The sequence below is a fragment of the Bufo bufo genome, chromosome 3 (assembly GCF_905171765.1).
Source record: "Bufo bufo chromosome 3, aBufBuf1.1, whole genome shotgun sequence".
NCBI classification, from domain to species: Eukaryota; Metazoa; Chordata; class Amphibia; order Anura; family Bufonidae; genus Bufo; species Bufo bufo.
Window position 1 is genome coordinate 700613017 of NC_053391.1, and position 22433 is coordinate 700635449.

At 41.0% G+C, this 22433-nt stretch overlaps 1 protein-coding gene across 1 annotated transcript in view; it reads right to left on the reverse strand.

Annotated features, from left to right (window-relative positions):
* Positions 1 to 21913, reverse strand: part of LOC120994111 (olfactory receptor 51E1-like) — a 33880-nt gene extending 11967 nt beyond the window's left edge. The window contains exon 1 of the mRNA XM_040422568.1: positions 21597 to 21913. The gene's annotated coding sequence lies outside the window, so the exon portion shown is untranslated. The remainder of the gene's footprint in view (positions 1 to 21596) is intronic.
* Positions 21914 to 22433: the final 520 nt, after the last annotated feature.

The window sequence follows — 22433 nt, forward strand, 5'->3', positions numbered from 1 at the left end:
TCTAGAACAAAGTATTCAGCAGAATCTTGAAATGCCGTTACCTTTTAGAGAACGACCTCGTCTTGCCCTAGCAAGATTGAAATGTTTGAAGAAAAAGATGGGAAGAGATCCCAAATTCAAGCAGGATTATTTGAAATTCATGGAAGGCATCCTTGAAGAAGTACATGCAGAGAAAGATAATAATCAGCCTAAAGAAGGAGTGTGGTGTGGTACATCCCATTTCAAGGTGTTTACCACTCAAAGAAACCAGATAAGATTAGAGTAGTGGTTTTTGATTGCTCAGCAAAGTACAATGGTGTTGCACTGAATGATCATCTGCTAAAAGGACCAGATCTGCTTGAAGTACTCTGTAGATTCAGAAAGTATCCTGTAGCAGTCATATGTGACATTGAAAAGATGTTCCACCAGTTTCATGTGAAGAATAAAGATAGAGACTTCCTGAGGTTTCTATGGTAGGAGGACGGAGAGACAGATACAGAGCCAGCAGAATACAGAATGAAAGTACACTTGTTTGGAGCAGCATCGTCTCCAGGTTGCGCCAATTATGGTATGAAGTACCTGGATAATCAGAATGAAAAGGATTGTCCATCAGCAGCAAATTTTCTGGAGAAAAACTTTTATGTAGATGAAGGTCTCATAAGTCTAGAGTCCACAGAATCTGCAATCAAACTAGTGAAATAAAGCCAAGAGTTATGCGCAAGAGGTAACCTGCGCCTTCATAAATTCATCTCAAACAACAGAGAGGTACTGGAATCCATAAGTGAATCTGAACGTGCAGCAACAATGAGGAATGTAGATCTCAATTATGATCATCTTCCAGTTCAGAACGTACTTGGATTGGGATGGAATGTAGAGAACGACAAGTTCTTCTTTAAAGTATCTATTGAAGAGAAAGTTGCAACTAGACAAACCATTCTTTCCGCAGTGGCTTCTATATTTGATCCATTGGGATTATTAGCCCCAGTAATCCTCAGAGCAAAAGAAATACTACAAGAATTATGCAGACAGAAGTTGGGATAGGATGAGCCCATACCTGAAAATTTGAGGCCAAGGTGGGAGAGTTGGATATGAGACTTTTAAAACTTGAGAGAAGTTCGGATACCCAGATGTTTTGTACCTCATGATTTCGGAAAGTACAAGAAAATAGAACTTCATCATTTTTCAGATGCCAGTAGTTATGGTTATGGTTATGGTCAGTGCTCCTACATCAGAGTAATATGAGAAGAAAAGATACACTGTGCCCTGGTTATGGGGAAGGCCAGAGTAGCACCTACCAGTATTCAGACAATACCAAGACTTGAACTGACAGCAGCTGTTGTTTCAGCATCAGTAAGCAAGTTTCTGGAATTAAATATATAAAGAATATTTTTGGACAGACTCACAAGTTGTCCTAGGATACATAAACAACGAAGCTTGAAGATTCCACATCTTTGTCGCCAACGGAGTTGAGAAAATTCGGGAAATAACAAATCCGGAACATTGGCATCACATTAACACAAAGCATAACCCAGCAGATCATGCTTAAAGAGGCCTAAATTTAACAGAATTGAAAAATTCTAATTGGTTCACAGGCCCAGAGTTCCTTTGGGAAAAGGAAATCACGCCCAGTAAAGGTTACACAGAATTGTCTATGGGTGATCCAGAAGTAAAAATTGTATAAACATTGAGCATTGCTGCCAAGTGTCAAGATGACATACTTGAAAGACTAGCCAGATGTTTAAAATGGAATACAATCATAAATGTAGTAGCTCGAATTCAACTTTTGGCAAAGGGAATCAGAAAGAAGGAATTGTTGAATGTAGAAGAAAGACTGAAAGCTAAAGGAACAGTCATAAGACTCATTCAACAGAGATTCTACAGTGAAGAGTTGAAGAGACTTAGTCAAGAACCTAAAAGGCTTCCAAACAACCACCCATTGTACAAGCTTAATCTTGTTCTGCAGGATGGTATACTGAAGGTGGGAGGGAGACTGGAAAATGCATTGTTACCTAGCAGAGTGTGAAGCATCCAGCAATTGTACCCAAAAACTCTACCTTCACAGGATTGATTATTGATCAGTACTACAACATATCCTTGCATCAAGGAAGAAGCTTTACCCAAAGCTGTTTGAGAGAAGGTGGTTACTGGATTGTGAAAGGAAGCAAAGTTATAGCAAAGTATATAAGTAAATGTGTAGTCTGCAGAAAGGCACGTAGACCTACGAAGAACAAAGAATGGCAGATTTACCGGCAGATAGTGTAAACCCATCACCACCATTTCTATATAGCGGAATAGATTGTTTTGGCATACAATAGGTTGCCAATTAATGTATTTCAAGATCTGGCTCCGATGACTCTTCAGAAAAGAAGGACTCTCAAACCCGTCACTGATTGGCTCAGAAACCATAGGATCCTTTACCGAGGGCAGTTCCCGTTCGGTTTGTCCTTTTCTCATCAAGGCAAACGGATCACCATAAAATCGCATTTAGACTTAGGCCCTGCATTCGATCTTTTGGATATTAACCCCCTGGACATTGAAGAATGGGACGCTGTCCAGGACTTAACATCACTGCCGAAACTTCCGAAAGTTTTGCCATTTAAAATAAAAGGTACCCCCAAATCCCAAAGGCAGAAAGAGAAGAAGAAAAATCAACCTCTTACCCCAAGGCGCATAGCGGCTGACTTCTTCTGAAAACAGAAATCGCTATTTCTCCTCACCTTTTGTCCCGATTGATAAGTATAAACCTTTCAATCTTCTCTCCCTATATTCCTGTCCCTGCCTCCTGTAATACGTCTCTAGGTATACTCCCCGACGTTCCCACCGTTCACCTTTCCTTGAGGGTAAACCTGAAATCCCGGGACTAATATCAAGAGTAATGCCAAGCCTTCTGCTATTTGGACTCAATTAGTGCTTAGTTCTTTATAGCTTTATAATGTCCTAAGAGTCGCTAGGCTGAAATATATATTTGGCATCTCCTGACCTCCACTAGGCTGTCGCCTGTTAACAAGATATAATATTACATATTCTGTTTCTTAACTCACCTGTAGTTGTTATACCTTGTCGAAGGCTTGGAGCCGTCCAGCCATCTTGGACGCTTGGCATTTCCTGGTTGATGCGATATACCCGACGAAGTCATAAGTTTCTGATCTTTTCTATGTATGTTGACGCATGTTGTGGCTGCCTTTTCAAGGCCTCGCGATATGCATCGTATTGCCAGGCAATGCTAAGTTTTCGATGTTATTTGCCGAATAACCCGGCAGAATTTCACACCCTACCTTTTCTTCATTACAGATATCCATTGTATTTCTGACATTCTATAGCTTTGCTTTGCTTTAGGTGCCTCAAAGAAATGTTAAACTAGATGTTCTGCTTTTCATGTCAACTACACTGTAGTCTACCTGCTGATGTTGTATCCTACATTTTATTATTTCCACTTGCATTTCTAGTAAGGAATAACCTTGCGAGGCTCTCCAAACCATCCAGTTTTAGTATATACCCAGCTTTTCCTAATCATCACTGGGTGGTGAACGCGAGGTCACTGGACACTAAAATAGGTATTCAGCAACCCCTGACGATGTTCCTGACTACACATTGCTTCAGTGCTCTTTTTATATGCGATGACTCATTGTGTAGCCGGCACCATATTGCCATATTATGTTCTCAGCGCCTTAGGGCTAACTTATGTATTCAGCAACTCCCAGCGGTGTTCCCGACTGCACATTGCTTCAGGGCTCTTTTTTATCTGTGATGACTTACTGTGCAACCGGCACCATAATGCCATAATATGTTCTCAGCGCCTTCGGGCTAACTTATGTATTTAACAACCCCTGGCGGAGGTCCCGAATACACATTGCTTCAGTGCTCTTTTTTATCGGCGATGACTCACTGTGTAGCCGGCACCATAATGCCATATTATGTTCTCAGCGCCTTCAGGCTAATCTATGTATTCAGCGGCCCCTGGCTTTACTCTACTCCACCTGTAGAATTTGGCCCCTCAGGTTATTACTCCAAATCCTAATTATTCATACCCCCGGGTCATACAACCTGAAGTTCAAATCAGGACATCCTCTAATCCTCAAGTCACCCTATTTACTATATTTCGCTCCCTTCCTCCCCCATACTATCGCCTTTATCCCCATTACTCATTTGTATGCTCCCTCCCCTCCTTTATTTACACTAAACCAAAAGTGTTAATAAGGGAATTTAAGGTTCAACATGCCCATTCTCTTCTATCCTATATATGTTATAGCCTCAACAGAGCGACTGTTGAGGCTGTTGAGGTTAGGAATTCCTAAGATCTATAGCCACCTGGAAACATATGGCTCACTCTCCAATTTCAAGGCGAATCACAACAAATCATTGATAATTTCCACTGGCCTTAAAAACTCTGTGAAGACTCACCTTGAGGCCTGTTCACCTTTTAATTGGTCTTCCCCTTTCTTAACCTACCTAGGTGTGAAAATAAGTACAGATTCAAACAAACTCTTTAACTTGAACTATATCCCTCTCCAGAATATATTGTCAGAGGACTTAACTTCCCTGGATGTCCCTACGCTTTCGTGGTTCGGGAGGAAAAATATCCTATTTTCTCTCGTCATTCCTAAACTCACTTACCTTCAGCAGACTCTACCAATCCCCGTTCCCTCCACATACTACTCAAAACTTAGATCCATGTTCCGATCCTTCATATGGAACAGAAAAAGGCTTGAATGTCCTATAAATTTCTGTCTTACCCGAGGGAGAGAGGGGGTATATCTTTGCCTGACCCCGAATTATACGGTCGAGCTGTTCTACTTACCAGAGTAGTAGATTGGATATCTGCCCCCAAACAGAAATCCTGGGTCCCGATGGAAGAATCCCTGCTTGGACTTCCTTTCAGAGCGGCCCTATTAGGTCGAAATGTCCCAGGTGCCTATCCATCCAAACTTCACCCCGATCATGAAGGCCACCCTGCGGGCATGGTACACCTTACAAAATACTCCACTGAACTCCCCACTACCATCCCCTACTCTTAGAATAGGTGATATTTTTCACTTAGCTCCCCAGGCCCTAAGAAGCAGCCTTCCTACAGAGATCAGTCGGTCTAAGTTAAGATTGATGGATCTTTATAGCAACGGCCAGATACTCTCCATAAAAGAAATGGGCGATCTCTTGAAAACACCAGGCTCCGGCTTTATTGGGCTTCACTTTCTACGGGCCTACATGTCTAAAAACGCCCATTTACACACCTTGTTACGCCCCATAACTTGGTTCGGGCACATTGTCTCCCAAGATTCCACACCTCATAAACTGATATCACAGTGGTATAACAGATTGAGGACTCCTCCGTTCGTCCTAACGCCAGCTTTTATTAGATTATGGGAAAAGATTAGATAAATGTTTATCTCCGGTTGATACCATTTACTATTTTCAACTCCTCCCATAAGGCCTCGAGATGTGTCAAGATCCAGGAGAATAATTCTAAATTATTACAAGGTGGTATAAAACCCTGAAAAGACATGTTTTTACTCGACTTCAGCGTCCGACACATATTGGAGATGCTTAAAACAGAGAGGCACTTTCTTCCACATATGGTGGATGTGCCCAACATTGTCAAAATGGTGGGATAAGATTTTTCAAACATGTAATGAGATATGTGGATCTAATATTACTCCAACACCTGAAGTAGCTCTCCTGAATCTTTTCCCACGAGACCCTCCTCCATCTAATTTGGCGCTCTTTAAGCATCTGATAAATGCTGCCAAACTGTTGATTCCTCTATTATGGTTATCCACCGATGTACCTTCTATGGAACGAGTGGTTCAAAAAAATTTACCAGATTTACCGACTAGAGGAGGCTATCCTCTTCGGAACTGAGATCTCACCACAATTATAAAGGTCTGGGAGCGATGGTTCTCCTTTAGAGGTTATTAGACAATATCTTGCAGTTAGTGTTCTTTTAGGTAACTTATTCCTGCAAGCTAGCTGCACTCAATTTTTCCCTCCACATCTATTACCTCCCTATTTGCAAAATCTACAGAGGACATTGCCCTCCAACTCTCCACCGTCTCGGATTGTGATGTGATGTGTTGCACAGCGGATCACTTCAACGCAAAGAATGGTGACCACTTTCCGTCTTATCTATTTGATGTCTCTCCATTGACGTGCCTTAATGAAAATATTGTAATACTTATTATACATTTGACAGACCTGTATTCTGTATATGACTTATATTGTATAAGTATTTTATTGATTTGCTCAATAAAAATTGTTTAAAAACGTTAAAAAAATATAAAAAAAAAGAAATGTGTTAAGTTCAGGGTTGAAAAAGAACGCCGGAAGAATAGATGATGCTTCACTTAGGACCCTATTCTATGAAGTAATGACTATTGTTAACTGTCGTCCACTTACAGTTGATAACAGGTGTGTCTTTTTGCTGATGACACAAAGATTTGTAACAGGGTTGATGTTCCTGGAGGGATTCACCAAATGGAAAAGGATTTAGGAAAACTAGAGGAATGGTCAAAAATCTGGCAACTAAAATGTAATGTTGATAAGTGCAAGATAATGCACCTGGGGCGTAAAAACCCAAGAGCAGAATATACAATCAGGTGATACAGTCTAACCTCAGTATTGAGGAAAGGGATTTAGGGGTCATTATTTCAGAAGACTTAAAGGTAGGCAGACCATGTCATAGAGCAGCAGGAGATGCTAGCAGAATGCTGGGGTGTATAGGGAGAGGCATTACCAGTAGACAGAGGGAGGCGCTCATGCCGCTCTACAGAGCACTAGTGAGACCTCATTTGGAGTATTGTGCTCAGTACTGGAGACCATATCTCCAGAAGGATAGTGATACTTTGGAGAGAGTTCAGAGAAGAGCTACTAAACTGGTCCATGGATTGCAGGATAAAACTTACCAGAAAAGATTAAAGGACCTTAACATGTATAGCTTGGAAGAAAGACGAGACAGAGGGGAGATGAGAGAAACTGCTAAATACATAAACGGAATCAACAAGGTGAAAGAGGAGAGAAGATTTACAAGAAGAAAAACTGCTACAAGAGGACATAGTGTTAAATTAGAGGGGCAAAGGGTTAACAGTAATATCAGGAAGTATTACTTTACTGAGAGAGTAGTGGATGCATGGAATAGCCTTCCTGCAGAAGTGGTAGCTGCAAATACAGTGAAGGAGGTTAAGCATGCATGGGATAGGCATAAGGCCATCCTTCATATAAGATAGGGCCAGGGGCAATCCATAGTACTCAGTATATTGGGCAGACTAGATGGTTCTTATCTGCCGACACATTCTATGTTTCTTTGTTTCTAAGAAGAGTGTTGTTACAAATAGGACTCAAAACTTGACAAAAAAGGAAAACGTCACTTATTCTGCGATCAATAGCTTCCACAGCAGATTCAGGCAATCAGTCGTATGTAAGTACGGCGCACTATCCCCTCAGTCACCATCATGTCTGATATACATATAGCTACATACAATGTTAGAGGCTTCAGAACTCCTGCAAAAAGAAGTCAGATCCTACATTACCTACATAAAGAAAAAGCCAAAGTGATCTTTCTGCAGGAAACACACTTTAAGAATAACAGGATCCCAAACATTTCGAGATCTTACTATAATCTGTGGTATCATAGCTCCTCTGAACATTCAAATAGGCTTGGTGCGAGTATTGGCTTCCATAAACATGTAGACTTTATCATGACAGGAATAAAATCAGACCCTAAAGGCCGATTATTACTAGTGAAAGGGACAATAAACTCCCAAATGTACACATTTGCTAATTTATATGCTCCTAATGTAGCACAAAAAATGTGGTTCGAAAACACTTGGCAGTTGTTTGAGGAATTCAGAGAAGGGATAGCAGTTGTAGCTGGTGACTTTAATGTCACCCTTAACCCACATTTAGACACTTCATCGGGTAAATCATCGGTCCCATCAAAAACACTTAGCGCCATTGAAAGATTAATACATAACAGTAATCTTATAGACGCATGGAGAGCGAATAATCCGGGCAAAAAAGATTTCTCCTTTTTCTCCTTCCCTCATAATACATATCACAGATTAGATAATATTTTGGTCCCTACGCCCCAAATGTACTGCTGCACTGAGACACACATTGGCAATATAGTTCACTCTGATCACGCACCTGTATTTCTCACATGGAAAGCTCCTGATACTCTCCCTAGAACGTACATCTGGAGACTAAATGAGACGTTGTTGGATAATTTACACGTGAAGGAAAAAGTAGAGACTTAATTTAGGGAATTCTTCTCTCTGAATAAATCAGAGACGTTATCCCCACACATGTTATGGGAAGCGAATAAATCTGTTATCAGAGGCGACTTTATCTCAATTGCTTCTCATGTAAACAAACAAAGACGAGCCAAAGTAGCCGAGCTATATAACAACATTTCCAAGTTGGAGTCCTTACACAAAAGTTCCCAAAACAAACAACAACTACTGGAACTTTCCTCAATTAGGGATGAGCTTAAGGAACTTTTGAATAAACAATCGGCTAAGCTATATCTAGCCCTCAAACAGAAGTTTTTCGCTCATGGTAACAAACCTACTAAGTTCATGATGGCTCTAATAAGACAACGTAAACGGAAATCTAGGATTTCAGCTATTCTGAATGACGAGAAGATATTAGTTAAAAATGATGTAGAGATAGCAGAGGTCTTTCAATGTTTTTATTCAGAGCTATATAACATAGATAAGTCTGACCCTGTCGCCCTCAAGGAGGAAAAAGTAGCTATGACCAAAGAGTTCCTCAGTAAAATGCATCTTCCGACTTTAACCCCTGAACACGCAACCAGTCTAGGTTCTCCCATTAAGATCTCAGAAATCTCTGATATAATCAAAAAAATGGCTAAAGGTAAATCCCCAGGGCCTGATGGTCTCCCAATGTTGTACTACCTCTCATTCAAAGAGATTGTATTGCCCCACCTTCTTAACTCCTTCAATGAAGCACTTGCAGGCAAGGCATTCCCACCGCAAACTGTCAACGCCCACATCACTCTGATCCCCCAAACCGCAAAAGGATCCTTACTTATGTTCCAGCTACAGACCTTTATCTTTGTTAAACTTAGATATTAAAATGTATGCTAAGATATTGGCTAATAGAATAAAACCTCTACTAAAAGATCTCATCCATCCCAATCAAACAGGATTCATTCCTGGACGCGAAGGTAAAGATAACACTTATAAAGTCATAAATTCTATTGCCTTAGCAAAAAAGACTGGAACTCCTTTTGTGGTTTTGGGGACAGATGCTGAGAAAGCTTTTGACAGAGTGGCATGGGCCTTCATTAAAAGTACCCTAACTAAGTTAGGTTTCCCTGACCCTTTCATTATGATTGTATATCTCCCCAAGCGCCAACATTAAAGTCAATGACATTCTCTCTCAGCCTGTACAGATAAATAACGGGACTAGACAAGGCTGTCCCCTATCACCTTTACTCTTCATTCTCACGATTGAGCCTCTTTTACAATACATCAGACAAACTAAAGAGATAAAAGGCTTGGTCTGTGGTGATTTGGAGATCAAACAAGCGGCATATGCCGATGATTTACTCTTAATGATTTCCAACCCAGCCCAAGCATTCCCTGCCATAATTAAGACCTTTACCACCTTTGGCTTTGTCTCAAACTTCAAGATAAATCTGTCTAAATCAGTAGCAATGAATATAAATCTCCCACCCAAACTCCTACAGAAACTTAAAGAAAACTCCCCATTTGAATGGACGCACTCATACATAAAATTCCTGGGAATAAACATTACGCCAGACTTAAATAGACTATACGAGATCAATTTCCCCCCTCTGCTAAAGTCCATACCCGCAACATTAAACTCGTGGTCTCCTTCCTTCATCTCTTGGATAGGCAGACGCAACATTTTCAATTCCCTAATAGTTCCCAAGATTACCTATCTACTGCAAGTTCTTCCTGTAAAACTGCCATGTAGTTTCTTTAATTCCTTTAGGAGGATATGTTCCTCTTATATTTGGAGAAATATAAAACCCAGAATCTCCAACAAGATCCTGCTTCTTCCCTTCATAAAGGGAGGAATTGGTTTTCCTTCCATCAAAAGATATCACAGGGCGGTTCACCTTAACAGAATCATTGACCTGAGAAGGAGACCAGTTCATAAACTCTGGATCCCTTTGGAAGAAAAGTTGGTTGGTTGTCCTATCAGACCCTTGTTACTATCTGAACAGGGTAAGGCCCCTCAACCAATTACAGGAGACTCATTGGCGTCAGCTACACTGTCGATATGGAAAAATCCAGATATAAGAGGAACATGCTTGACCTACCACTCTTCACTTTTAACTATTAGAGACTGCCTTAGCCTTAACACTGACAGTTTCAACATCTTAACCTCTCAAATAGGTAATTCCAACCTGCCAGTTTATGAGTTACTGGACAATGAAGGTACCTTTCTAGACTCCGCCGCCTTAATAACAAAATTTAAACTAAAGAACTTCAACCAGTTACAATTTACATGCCTGAAATCCGTCACTTGCTCTATTCTAAAAGGGAACCAAGCAACCTAGTCATTAACATAGTTTGAAAGACTTGTTTCTCAAACCCAATGCCCATCGAGGATCATCTCCATTGTAACTAGAAACCTATTACCATTAGAATTCTCTTCCTCCCTTTACTTCATAAAGGAATGGGAGAAAGATCTAGACGTGAAATTCTCTGAAAGGGAAACTCCAATTATTTTAAGTACTCCCAAGAGTATTTCCAGATGTGTAGCCATACAAGAGAATGCATACAAAGTCCTCACAAGGTGGTACTTAACCCCTGTATGACTGAGCCTGATGTATGGTGACACTTCAAATAGTTGCTGTAGATGTCTTTCTGAAAAAAGTTATTTTTTACATATATGGTGGACAAAATTAAAACGTTTTGGGATTTGGTATTTAAGCTAATAAGGGATATTCTTGAATTAAATGAAGGTCTGCTTCCTAGTTGTCCAGGAATAGCCCTTCTGACTCTAATACCTAATCCTTTAGCAACCTCAAAATTATCCCTCCTGAGAATTCTGCTGGCAGCAGCAAGAATACGAATTGCCTCCAACTGGAAATCAACTGTTTCTTCATCAATTTCTGAATGGAGAGGGAAAGTTGAAGCTCTAGCAAGGCTAGAAGAACTATCACATTGGGAACTACGCTCTCATCACAAATACACTAAAATATGGCTTCCCTGGACAGCTAGGAAGGATATCATAATTCCTCACCAACTCAAGGAAATGGATCTCTTGATCTCTTAAGCACTTGCGGTCATATTTTTCTATCACCACTATCACTGAGTTGATATATACATAACATCGCCCTTGCATTGCTGCTGGTTGCCTAGCCTCTACTACAAGACCTTACTTGTCTGATTGATTTTTCTCTGGATCCGAGGATTACAATTCCTTTTTACACCTTGTCAATTACTCCTTCCCTCCTTTCCTTCCCCTCCCTTCCCCTTACCCCTTTTGCCCCCTGTCCTTGTTTGTTTATTAGTTCAATGTTGGATTACCTAGCTCATTGAAATACGCTCCCAATTTTGTATTGGTCATCAAATTGCATATATAAAAAGGGTATGTCTATCTTCTAGGCCATTATTACTACAAGAACTGGTACTCTACTCGGTACCCCCTTTTCTAGGGATCTCTGGTCCTAGACCTGTTAACCACCTATGTAGATCCCTCTCGCCGCTTTTTAAAGTACCATAAGTTCTTGTGGGTGTTACGTCATATATATGCTATCGTCCTTTCTTTGAATTTACTTACTTGTACCGGCTCTCATTCATTGTATCTAAATATCGAATGATTAATGTACAAAATTGGCTTTGTATACCACTGTCGGTATTATTTTATACATGTTATAAAATCAATAAAAATATTTTAAAAAGAAAAGAAAAAGGAAAACGTCTTACTACTCCACTCAAGTTGGAACATCCTATACAGAAGTTAGTTGTTCTACTTGAGAGTGATAAAAGACACTTGAGAGTTGAGAACCTGATGGAAAATTCCTCAAATTCATGTTTAAGTCCTACTACTGAGAACATAGAATTATAGGTAATTTTGGTGGGAGTGTAGCTGGCCAGCTAAGACCCGTCCTAGGTTTCTAGTATAGCTTATATGTGTATACAGCTAGACCTGCCAAAAGCCTTAATACAGTTCCTATGTTTATGTGTTAAAGACAAAAGCAGAGTTATTTACTGTGACATCATGTTTTGGATGTCATATTGCTGTTGTATTTTGTGTTCACAGAAGCAAAAAAAGATAATATGCCACCAGAGACAGGAGCTGAAGAAACATTCACTGCACTGAAAGTTGAGTTTTATGGGAACAAGAGGCCAAAATAGGTATTTAAAACAGTTATATAATGTTCATATTGTTAGTTTTGTGTTTAGAAATGTATACTGAACTAGATATATATGTGTTTACTTACAGTTCCACCAAATACAAATACAAATTGCAAGCATTCAGATTCCATATTGCAATCCAAATTGCATACAACCATACCAGATCATACTCAATCAATCTGCAAATAGTCACTGCTAACTGCATACTGCAAGTGAACTATCAGTTAGACCTCAGATATTCCTCTCAGAGAGATCATAAAAGGCTTAAATAACTTAAAGTGAGAATACAGATACTGAAGAGAGAAATATATCCACCATTTTATGTTGAATAGAGGTGGGACGAATCCAATTTTTTTCAAATCCGAATAGGTTCTCGAATATATCGAATATTTTGAATCTCGAATCCTATGAATCCTGTACATAAGAATTGTGTGAACGGAGTATGAAACAAAGTGATCTGTGGACGACATACTATTATGGGGGATCTGTGGATGGTGCTGTTATGGGGGATCTGTGGATGGCACTGTTATGGGGAGTGGGATCTGTGGATGGCGCTGTTATGGAGGGGATCTGTGGATGACACTGTTATGCACAGTACCATCCACAGATCCCCCTCCCCATAACAGCACCATCCACAGATCCCCCTCATAACAGCGCCATCCACAGATCCCCCATAACAGCACCATCCACAAATCCCCTCCATAACAGTGCCATCCACAGATCCCCCTCCCCATAACAGTGCCATCCACAGATCCCCCTCATAACAGTACCATCCACAGATCTCCCATAACAGTGCCATCCACAGGTCCCCCTCCCATAACAGTGCCATCCACAGATCCCCCATAACAGTGCCATCCACAGATCCCCCATAACAGCACCATCCACAAATCCCCTCCATAACAGTGCCATCCACAGATCCCCCTCCCCATAACAGTGCCATCCACAGATCCCCCTCCCCATAACAGCACCATCCACAGATCTCCCTCATAACAGTGCCATCCACAGATCTCCCATAACAGTGCCATCCACAGGTCCCCCTCCCATAACAGTGCCATCCACAGATCCCCCATAACAGTGCCATCCACAGATCCCCCATAACAGCGCCATCCACAGATCCACCATAACAGTGCCATCCACAGATCTCCCATAACAGTGCCATCCACAGGTCCCCCTCCCATAACAGTGCCATCCACAGATCCCCCATAACAGTGCCATCCACAGATCCCCCATAACAGCACCATCCACAAATCCCCTCCATAACAGTGCCATCCACAGATCCCCCTCCCCATAACAGTGCCATCCACAGATCCCCCTCCCCATAACAGCACCATCCACAGATCTCCCTCATAACAGTGCCATCCACAGATCTCCCATAACAGTGCCATCCACAGGTCCCCCTCCCATAACAGTGCCATCCACAGATCCCCCATAACAGTGCCATCCACAGATCCCCCATAACAGCGCCATCCACAGATCCACCATAACAGTGCCATCCACAGATCTCCCATAACAGTGCCATCCACAGGTCCCCCTCCCATAACAGTGCCATCCACAGATCTCCCTCATAACAGTGCCATCCACAGATCTCCCATAACAGTGCCATCCACAGGTCCCCCTCCCATAACAGTGCCATCCACAGGTCCCCCTCCCATAACAGTGCCATCCACAGATCCCCCATAACAGTGCCATCCACAGATCCCCCATAACAGCGCCATCCACAGATCCACCATAACAGTGCCATCCACAGATCTCCCATAACAGTGCCATCCACAGATCCCTCTCCCATAACAGTGCCATCTACAGATCCCCCATAACAGTGCCATCCACAGATCCCCCATAACAGTGCCATCCACAGGTCCCCCTCCCATAACAGTGCCATCCACAGATCCCCCATAACAGTGCCATCCACAGATCCCCCATAACAGCGCCATCCACAGATCCACCATAACAGTGCCATCCACAGATCTCCCATAACAGTGCCACCCACAGGTCCCCCATAACAGTGCCATCCACAGATCCCCCATAACAGTGCCATCCACAGATCCCCCATAACAGCGCCATCCACAGATCCACCATAACAGTGCCATCCACAGATCTCCCATAACAGTGCCATCCACAGGTCCCCCTCCCATAACAGTGCCATCCACAGGTCCCCCATAACAGTGCCATCCACAGATCCCCCATAACAGCGCCATCCACAGATCCACCATAACAGTGCCATCCACAGATCCCCCATAACAGTGCCATCCACAGATCCCCCATAACAGTGCCATCCACAGATCCCCCATAACAGCGCCATCCACAGATCCACCATAACAGTGCCATCCACAGATCCCCCATAACAGTGCCATCCACAGATCCCCCATAACAGCGCCATCCACAGATCCCCATAACAGTGTCATCCACAGATCCCCATAACAGTGCCATCCACAGATCCCCCTCCCCATAACACTGCCATCCACAGATCCCCCTCCCCATAACAGCCCCGGCCCAGCAGTAACTTTTGCTTTAACTTCAGGTTCAGCGCATCTTTATTACCTTACAATGACGCTCCAGTAACAGGCAGAGTTGGCGGCGGTGTAACGTCACTCACTCACGTGATGCCCCTGCTCCGCCCACTTTATGAATGAAGCAGGCGGAGCAGGCGCGTGTTTTGTGATACTTTATGCAACACGTGTTTTGTACATGGACCATCTGCTGCGGAGGCGGCAGTGTTATATATGAAGAAAAGTTGAAGTTAATAAAGAAGTTATTTCAAGCATTTGGTGTGCTCTTTAAACCTACTGCTTCCATAGAACGGCGCTAGAGGAATTACAGAGTAATAGACAGTCTGGTTAGACTAAAAGTCAGAGATATCAAAATTCTTCTAATGCCACAGTGCAAAAGGCACTTCATTGTGCTGCGCCTGCCACAGTGGGTATCTCCTGTATATAATTATATATGTACAGCTGGTATAACCTGGGTATCTCCTGTATATAATTATATATGTACAGCTGGTATAACCTGGGTATCTCCTGTATATAATTATATATGTACAGCTGGTATAACCTGGGTATCTCCTGTATATAATTATATATGTACAGCTGGTATTACCTGGGTATCTCCTGTATATAATTATATATGTACAGCTGGTATAAGTTATACATCTTCTTGTATATAGTGATATGGACCATGCTGGTATAACCTGGGCATCTCCTGTATATAATTATATATGTACAGCTGGTATAACCTGGGCATCTCCTGTATATAATTATATATGTACAGCTGGTATAAGTTATACATCTTCTGTATATAGTGATATGGACCATGCTGGTATAACCTGGGCATCTCCTGTATATAATTATATATGTACAGCTGGTATAACCTGGGTATCTCCTGTATATAATTATATATGTACAGCTGGTATAACCTGGGTATCTCCTGTATATAATTATATATGTACAGCTGGTATTACCTGGGTATCTCCTGTATATAATTATATATGTACAGCTGGTATAAGTTATACATCTTCTTGTATATAGTGATATGGACCATGCTGGTATAACCTGGGCATCTCCTGTATATAATTATATATGTACAGCTGGTATAAGTTATACATCTTCTGTATATAGTGATATGGACCATGCTGGTATAACCTGGGCATCTCCTGTATATAATTATATATGTACAGCTGGTATAACCTGGGTATCTTCTGTATATAATTATATATGTACAGCTAGTATAAATTATACATCTTCTGTATATAGTGATACGGACCATGCTGGTATAACATGGGCATCTCCTGTATATAATTATATATGTACAGCTGGTATAACCTGGGCATCTCCTGTATATAATTATATAGGTACAGCTGGCATAAGTTATACATCTTCTTGTATACAGTGATATGGACCATGCTGGTATAACCTGGGCATCTCCTGTATATAATTATATAGGTACAGCTGGCATAAGTTATACATCTTCTTGTATATAGTGATATGAAGCATGCTGGCATAACCTGGGCATCTCCTGTATATAATTATATATGTACAGAGAAGCGCTACTAAACTAGTACATGGATTGCAGGATAAAACTTACCAGCAAAGATTAAAGGACCTTAACATGTATAGCTTGGAAGAAAGACGAGACAGAGGGGAGATGAGAGAAACTGCTAAATACATAAAGGGAATCAACAAGGTAAAGGAAGAGAGAAGATTTAAAAGAAGAAAAACTACCACAAGAGGACATAGTGTTAAATTAGAGGGGCAAAGGTTTAAAAGTAATATCAGGAAGTATTACTTCACTGAGAGAGAAGTGGATGCATGGAATAGCCTTCCTGCAGAAGTGGTAGCTGCAAATACAGTGAAGGAGTTTAAGCATGCATGGGATAGGCATAAGGCCATCCTTCATATAAGATACGGCCGGGGGCTATCCATAGTACTCAGTATATTGGGCAGACTAGATGGGCCAAACGGTTCTTATCTGCCGACACATTCTATGTTTCTATGTTTCTATGGTATAACCTGGGTATCTTCTGTATATAATAATATATGTACAGCTGGTATAACCTGGGTATCTTCTGTATATAATTATATATGTACAGCTGGTATGTTATACATCTTCTTGTATATAGTGATATGGACCATGCTGGTATAACCTGGGTATCTCCTGTATATAATTATATATGTACAGCTGGTATAACCTGGGTATCTCCTGTATATAATTATATATGTACAGCTGGTATAACCTGGGTATCTCCTGTATATAATTATATATGTACAGCTGGTATAAGCTGGGTATCTCCTGTATATAATTATATATGTACAGCTGGTATAACCTGGGCATCTCCTGTATATAATTATATACAGTACAGACCAAAAGTTTGGACACACTTTCTCATTCAAAGAGTTTTCTTTATTTTCATGACTATGAAAATTGTAGATTCACACTGAAGGCATCAAAACTATGAATTAACACATGTGGAAATATATACATAACAAAAAAGTGTGAAACAACTGAAAATATGTCATATTCTAGGTTCTTCAAAGTAGCCACCTTTTGCTTTGATTACTGCTTTGCACACTCTTGGCATTCTCTTGATGAGCTTCAAGAGGTAGTCCCCTGAAATGGTCTTCACTTCACAGGTCTGCCCTGTCAGGTTTAATAAGTGGGATTTCTTGCCTTATAAATGGGGTTGGGACCATCAGTTGCGTTGAGGAGAAGTCAGGTGGATACACAGCTGATAGTCCTACTGAATAGACTGTTAGAATTTGTATTATGGCAAGAAAAAAGCAGCTAAGTAAAGAAAAACGAGTGGCCATCATTACTTTAAGAAATGAAGGTCAGTCAGTCAGCCGAAAAATTGGGAAAACTTTGAAAGTAAGGGCTATTTGACCATGAAGGAGAGTGATGGGGTGCTGCACCAGATGACCTGGCCTCCACAGTCACCGGTCCTGAACCCAATCGAGATGGTTTGGGGTGAGCTGGACCGCAGAGTGAAGGCAAAAGGGCCAACAAGTGCTAAGCATCTCTGGGAACTCCTTCAAGACTGTTAGAAGACCATTTCAGGGGACTACCTCTTGAAGCTCATCAAGAGAATGCCAAGAGTGTGCAAAGCAGTAATCAAAGCAAAAGGTGGCTACTTTTAAGAACCTAGAATATGACATATTTTCAGTTGTTTCACACTTGTTTGTTATGTATATAATTCCACATGTGTTAATTCATAGTTTTGATGCCTTCATAGTCATGAAAATAAAGAAAACTCTTTGAATGAGAAGGTGTGTCCAAACTTTTGGTCTGTACTGTATGTACAGCTGGTATAACCTGGGCATCTTCTGTATATAATTATATATGTACAGCTGGTATAAATTATACATCTTCTTGTTTATAGTGATACGGACCATGCTGGTATAACCTGGGTATTAGTGATGGACGAACATCTGCCGGGACGGTTCGCGAACGTGATCGCGCGAACGCGATCAAATGTTCGCGAACCGCAAGTTTGCGGCGGGTCCCATTCATTTTAATGTCAGGCGAACCTGAAAAACCTTCAGCTCGTATTTGCAGCCAAGAAATAATTACTAGAAGTGCACAAATAGTCCCACAACATGGACAGTGACACCAGATGTGTTATTCTAATTTGCGATCTCAATTCATTATTTTTTTAATGCGAAATATCTGCAATATTATTTTCGCGTACGCGCATGCGCAAATGCACTATACAGTACCCAGATGTACTATAAAGAAAGTATATTGGTATATAACACCCCGCTTCAATCAGTTTTTTGGGGGGCGACTGGTATATGACACCAGTAGAAATGATTTGCTCCAGTAACGCTTGTCCCTCTATATACCTGCAGTATCGCAGCAGAACCGCACACGACTGCCGCACAATACAAATGCGCTATAATATACCGTCTAACATAGAAAGTATATTATAACATTGTACACGGAAGGCAATCCATTAGAATGTACATAAAGATAAAACGTAACCTTTAATAATGTTACTATGAGGGTCCATTCACACGTCCGTAAGTGTTTTGCGGATCCGCCAAACACGGACACTGGCAATGTGCAGTCCGCAATTTGCAGACCGCACATAGCCAGCACTATAATAGAAAATGCCTAATCTTGTCTGCAATTGCGGACAATAGGACATGTTCTATTTTTTGGCGGAAACGGAAGCACAGATGCGGAAGTGCGGCTCCCCAAATGCGGATGCGGGTCCGCGGATGTGGACAGCACATTCCGGCCCCATTGAAAATGAATAGGTCTGCGCCCGTTCCGCAAAATTGTGAATGGAAAAGATATCCCTCGAAATGAAAATAAATAAAATTATTAAAGTTAAGCAAAAAGCATAGATGTGGTCGGCAATAACAAGTGCTCGGCGGCACCAAATCAGAACCCATATGTCCGACCACAATCCGGGGGGTTCCAGTGCACATCGATGAATCCCGGAGGGAAAGCAAAACCATCCATCCCTGGGCTAGATGATGGTGTGGTATTGAAGGACAGGGGGGGCCAAGAACTGTCCCTGATATTGCCCTACAGGGGGGCTATTCTGGCCCTGATAGCCTAACCACAGACCACCCGCCCTGATAAGAGCGACCTCGTCCGGAACCTTACCCTATATAAAAATGGCCCTAGTAAGCCCCTAGCCCCTACGCCCCTGACTTCCAGGTGATCACTATATAGATGTATGTGTTTTTGACTCTCTATAAAAGTATATTATAAGTATATCGCACCCCTCAGTGTATCACTCCTATCGATAGCGCACCTATACTAGTCCTTAAAAGGACTTTTGTGGTCCTATTAGCCAGTGTTTGGTGTTCCTAACAGCCTGTCCCTGCTCCACACAGCAACCTCTCCCTACACTGGCAAAAGACTGAATGTAAAATGGCGGCCAGATCGGGTTTATTTATAAGGTAGGGGGTATGTCCATGTGCTGAAACGTCTCAATTGGCTGTCCTGTACCACCTGATGGATGTGTCATGGGTCAAAGTTCTTCACAATATAAAAGAATATGGCGGGCGCAAATTTCTCCATATGTTCGCAAAGTTCGCCGCGAAACGACCGCAGGGCGAACCGCAAGGCCATCTCTACTGGGTATCTTTTGTATATAATTATATAGGTACAGCTGGTATAAGTCATACATCTTCCTGTATATAGTGATATGGACCATGCTGGTATAACCTGGGTATCCCCTGTATATAATTATATATGTACAGCTGGTATAACCTGGGCATCTCCTGTTTATAATTATATATGTACAGCTGGTATAACCTGGGCATCTCCTGTTTATAATTATATATGTACAGCTGGTATAAGTTATACATCTTCTTGTATATAGTGATATGAAGCATGCTGGTATAACCTGGGTATCTCCTGTATATAATTATATATGTACAGCTGGTATAAGTTATACATCTTCTTGTATATAGTGATATGGAGCATGCTGGTATAACCTGGGTATCTCCTGTATATAATTATATATGTACAGCTGGTATAACCTGGGCATCTCCTGTTTATAATTATATATGTACAGCTGGTATAACCTGGGCATCTCCTGTATATAATTATATATGTACAGCTGGTATAACCTGGGCATCTCCTGTTTATAATTATATATGTACAGCTGGTATAAGTTATACATCTTCTTGTATATAGTGATATGAAGCATGCTGGTATAACCTGGGTATCTCCTGTATATAATTATATATGTACAGCTGGTATAACCTGGGTATCTCCTGTATATAATTATATATGTACAGCTGGTATAAGCTGGGTATCTTCTGTATATAATTATATATGTACAGCTGGTATAACCTGGGCATCTCCTGTATATAATTATATATGTACAGCTGGTATAAGTTATACATCTTCTTATATATAGTGATACGGACCATGCTGGTATAGCCTGGGTGTCTCCTGTATATAATTATATATGTACAGCTGGTATAACCTGGGTATCTCCTGTATATAATTATATATGTACAGCTGGTATTACCTGGGTATCTCCTGTATATAATTATATATGTACAGCTGGTATAAGTTATACATCTTCTTGTATATAGTGATACAGACCATGCTGGTATAACCTGGGTGTCTCCTGTATATAATTATATATGTACAGCTAGTATAAGTTATACATCTTCTTGTATATAGTGATATGGACCATGCTGGTATAACCTGGGCATCTCCTGTTTATAATTATATATGTACAGCTGGTATTACCTGGTTATCTCCTGTATATAATTATATATGTACAGCTGGTATAACCTGGGTATCTCCTGTATATAATTATATATGTACAGCTGGTATTACCTGGTTATCTCCTGTATATAATTATATATGTACAGCTGGTATTACCTGGTTATCTCCTGTATATAATTATATATGTACAGCTGGTATAACCTGGGCATCTCCTGTATATAATTATATATGTACAGCTGGTATTACCTGGTTATCTCCTGTATATAATTATATATGTACAGCTGGTATAACCTGGGCCTCTCCTGTATATAATTATATATGTACAGCTGGTATTACCTGGGTATCTCCTGTATATAATTATATATGTACAGCTGGTATAACCTGGGCCTCTCCTGTATATAATTATATATGTACAGCTGGTATAACCTGGGTATCTCCTGTATATAATTATATATGTACAGCTAGTATAAGTTATACATCATCTTCTATAAGGTGATACAGACCATGCTGGTATAACCTGGGTATCTCCTGGGTGTGTATATATATATATATCAGTATATTTTGTTAGTTACTTACCTATATGATATTAGCCTCCTCCTCGTCCATACGTCTTGCTCTATATTCCCCAGGTGTTTGTGGTGTTGTCTACCATGTTGTCCCCTGTAGTCTGTAGATTCAGAGCCAGTGTTTCTACTTCTCCCAGATAAGAAGAGGCTAAAGAGTTTGGAGATGAGTCCTTAGAATTTCCTCGGTTCAGGATCAGCAGTGACGGACACAATGAGACGATGCGATGAGTTCGGCCCGAGGCTGGAGAAGACAGAGGTTCTGTGAGGAGAACAATAGGTAGAAGAGCGGATCTGAATGATTCCAGAAGCTGATAGAGAAAGAGGAAGCGGCTGAAAATTATCTGATGAGAACGGACATAACAGCCGATTACTATGAGGAAACAGAACCGGTGCCAGCTGAGAGTCAGCCAAGAACCCGCTCTGCACCACCCACGCCCGTCTGCGGGGCACAGTAATGACTGAATACCAAATCTACACACAGACTGCACCACCTAACCATGACACGTCTATTACTGCTGACAACCTGCCTGTATATCATGTCTGAGAGGTTGTCAATCTTTTATTGAAAAATCAGCAACAAAGTATTTACAAACAGTTTCCGTATTTCCAGAGATTATTACAGTGCGGTACAGTTATAACGCTTCCTACAATCCCTGTGTTTCTTAAATAGGACACCAACCCCATTATATCATTTTTTTTATTTTTTATAATTTTTATTAATGAAAAAAAAAAACATATACAAACCATTATGATTTTCATTCCTTGTTACAATATAAATGTGTTATTATTTTCTATTCCCCATAATCACCCCTTTCCCACCCCTCCCCACCCCTCTAGGTCCTCTATG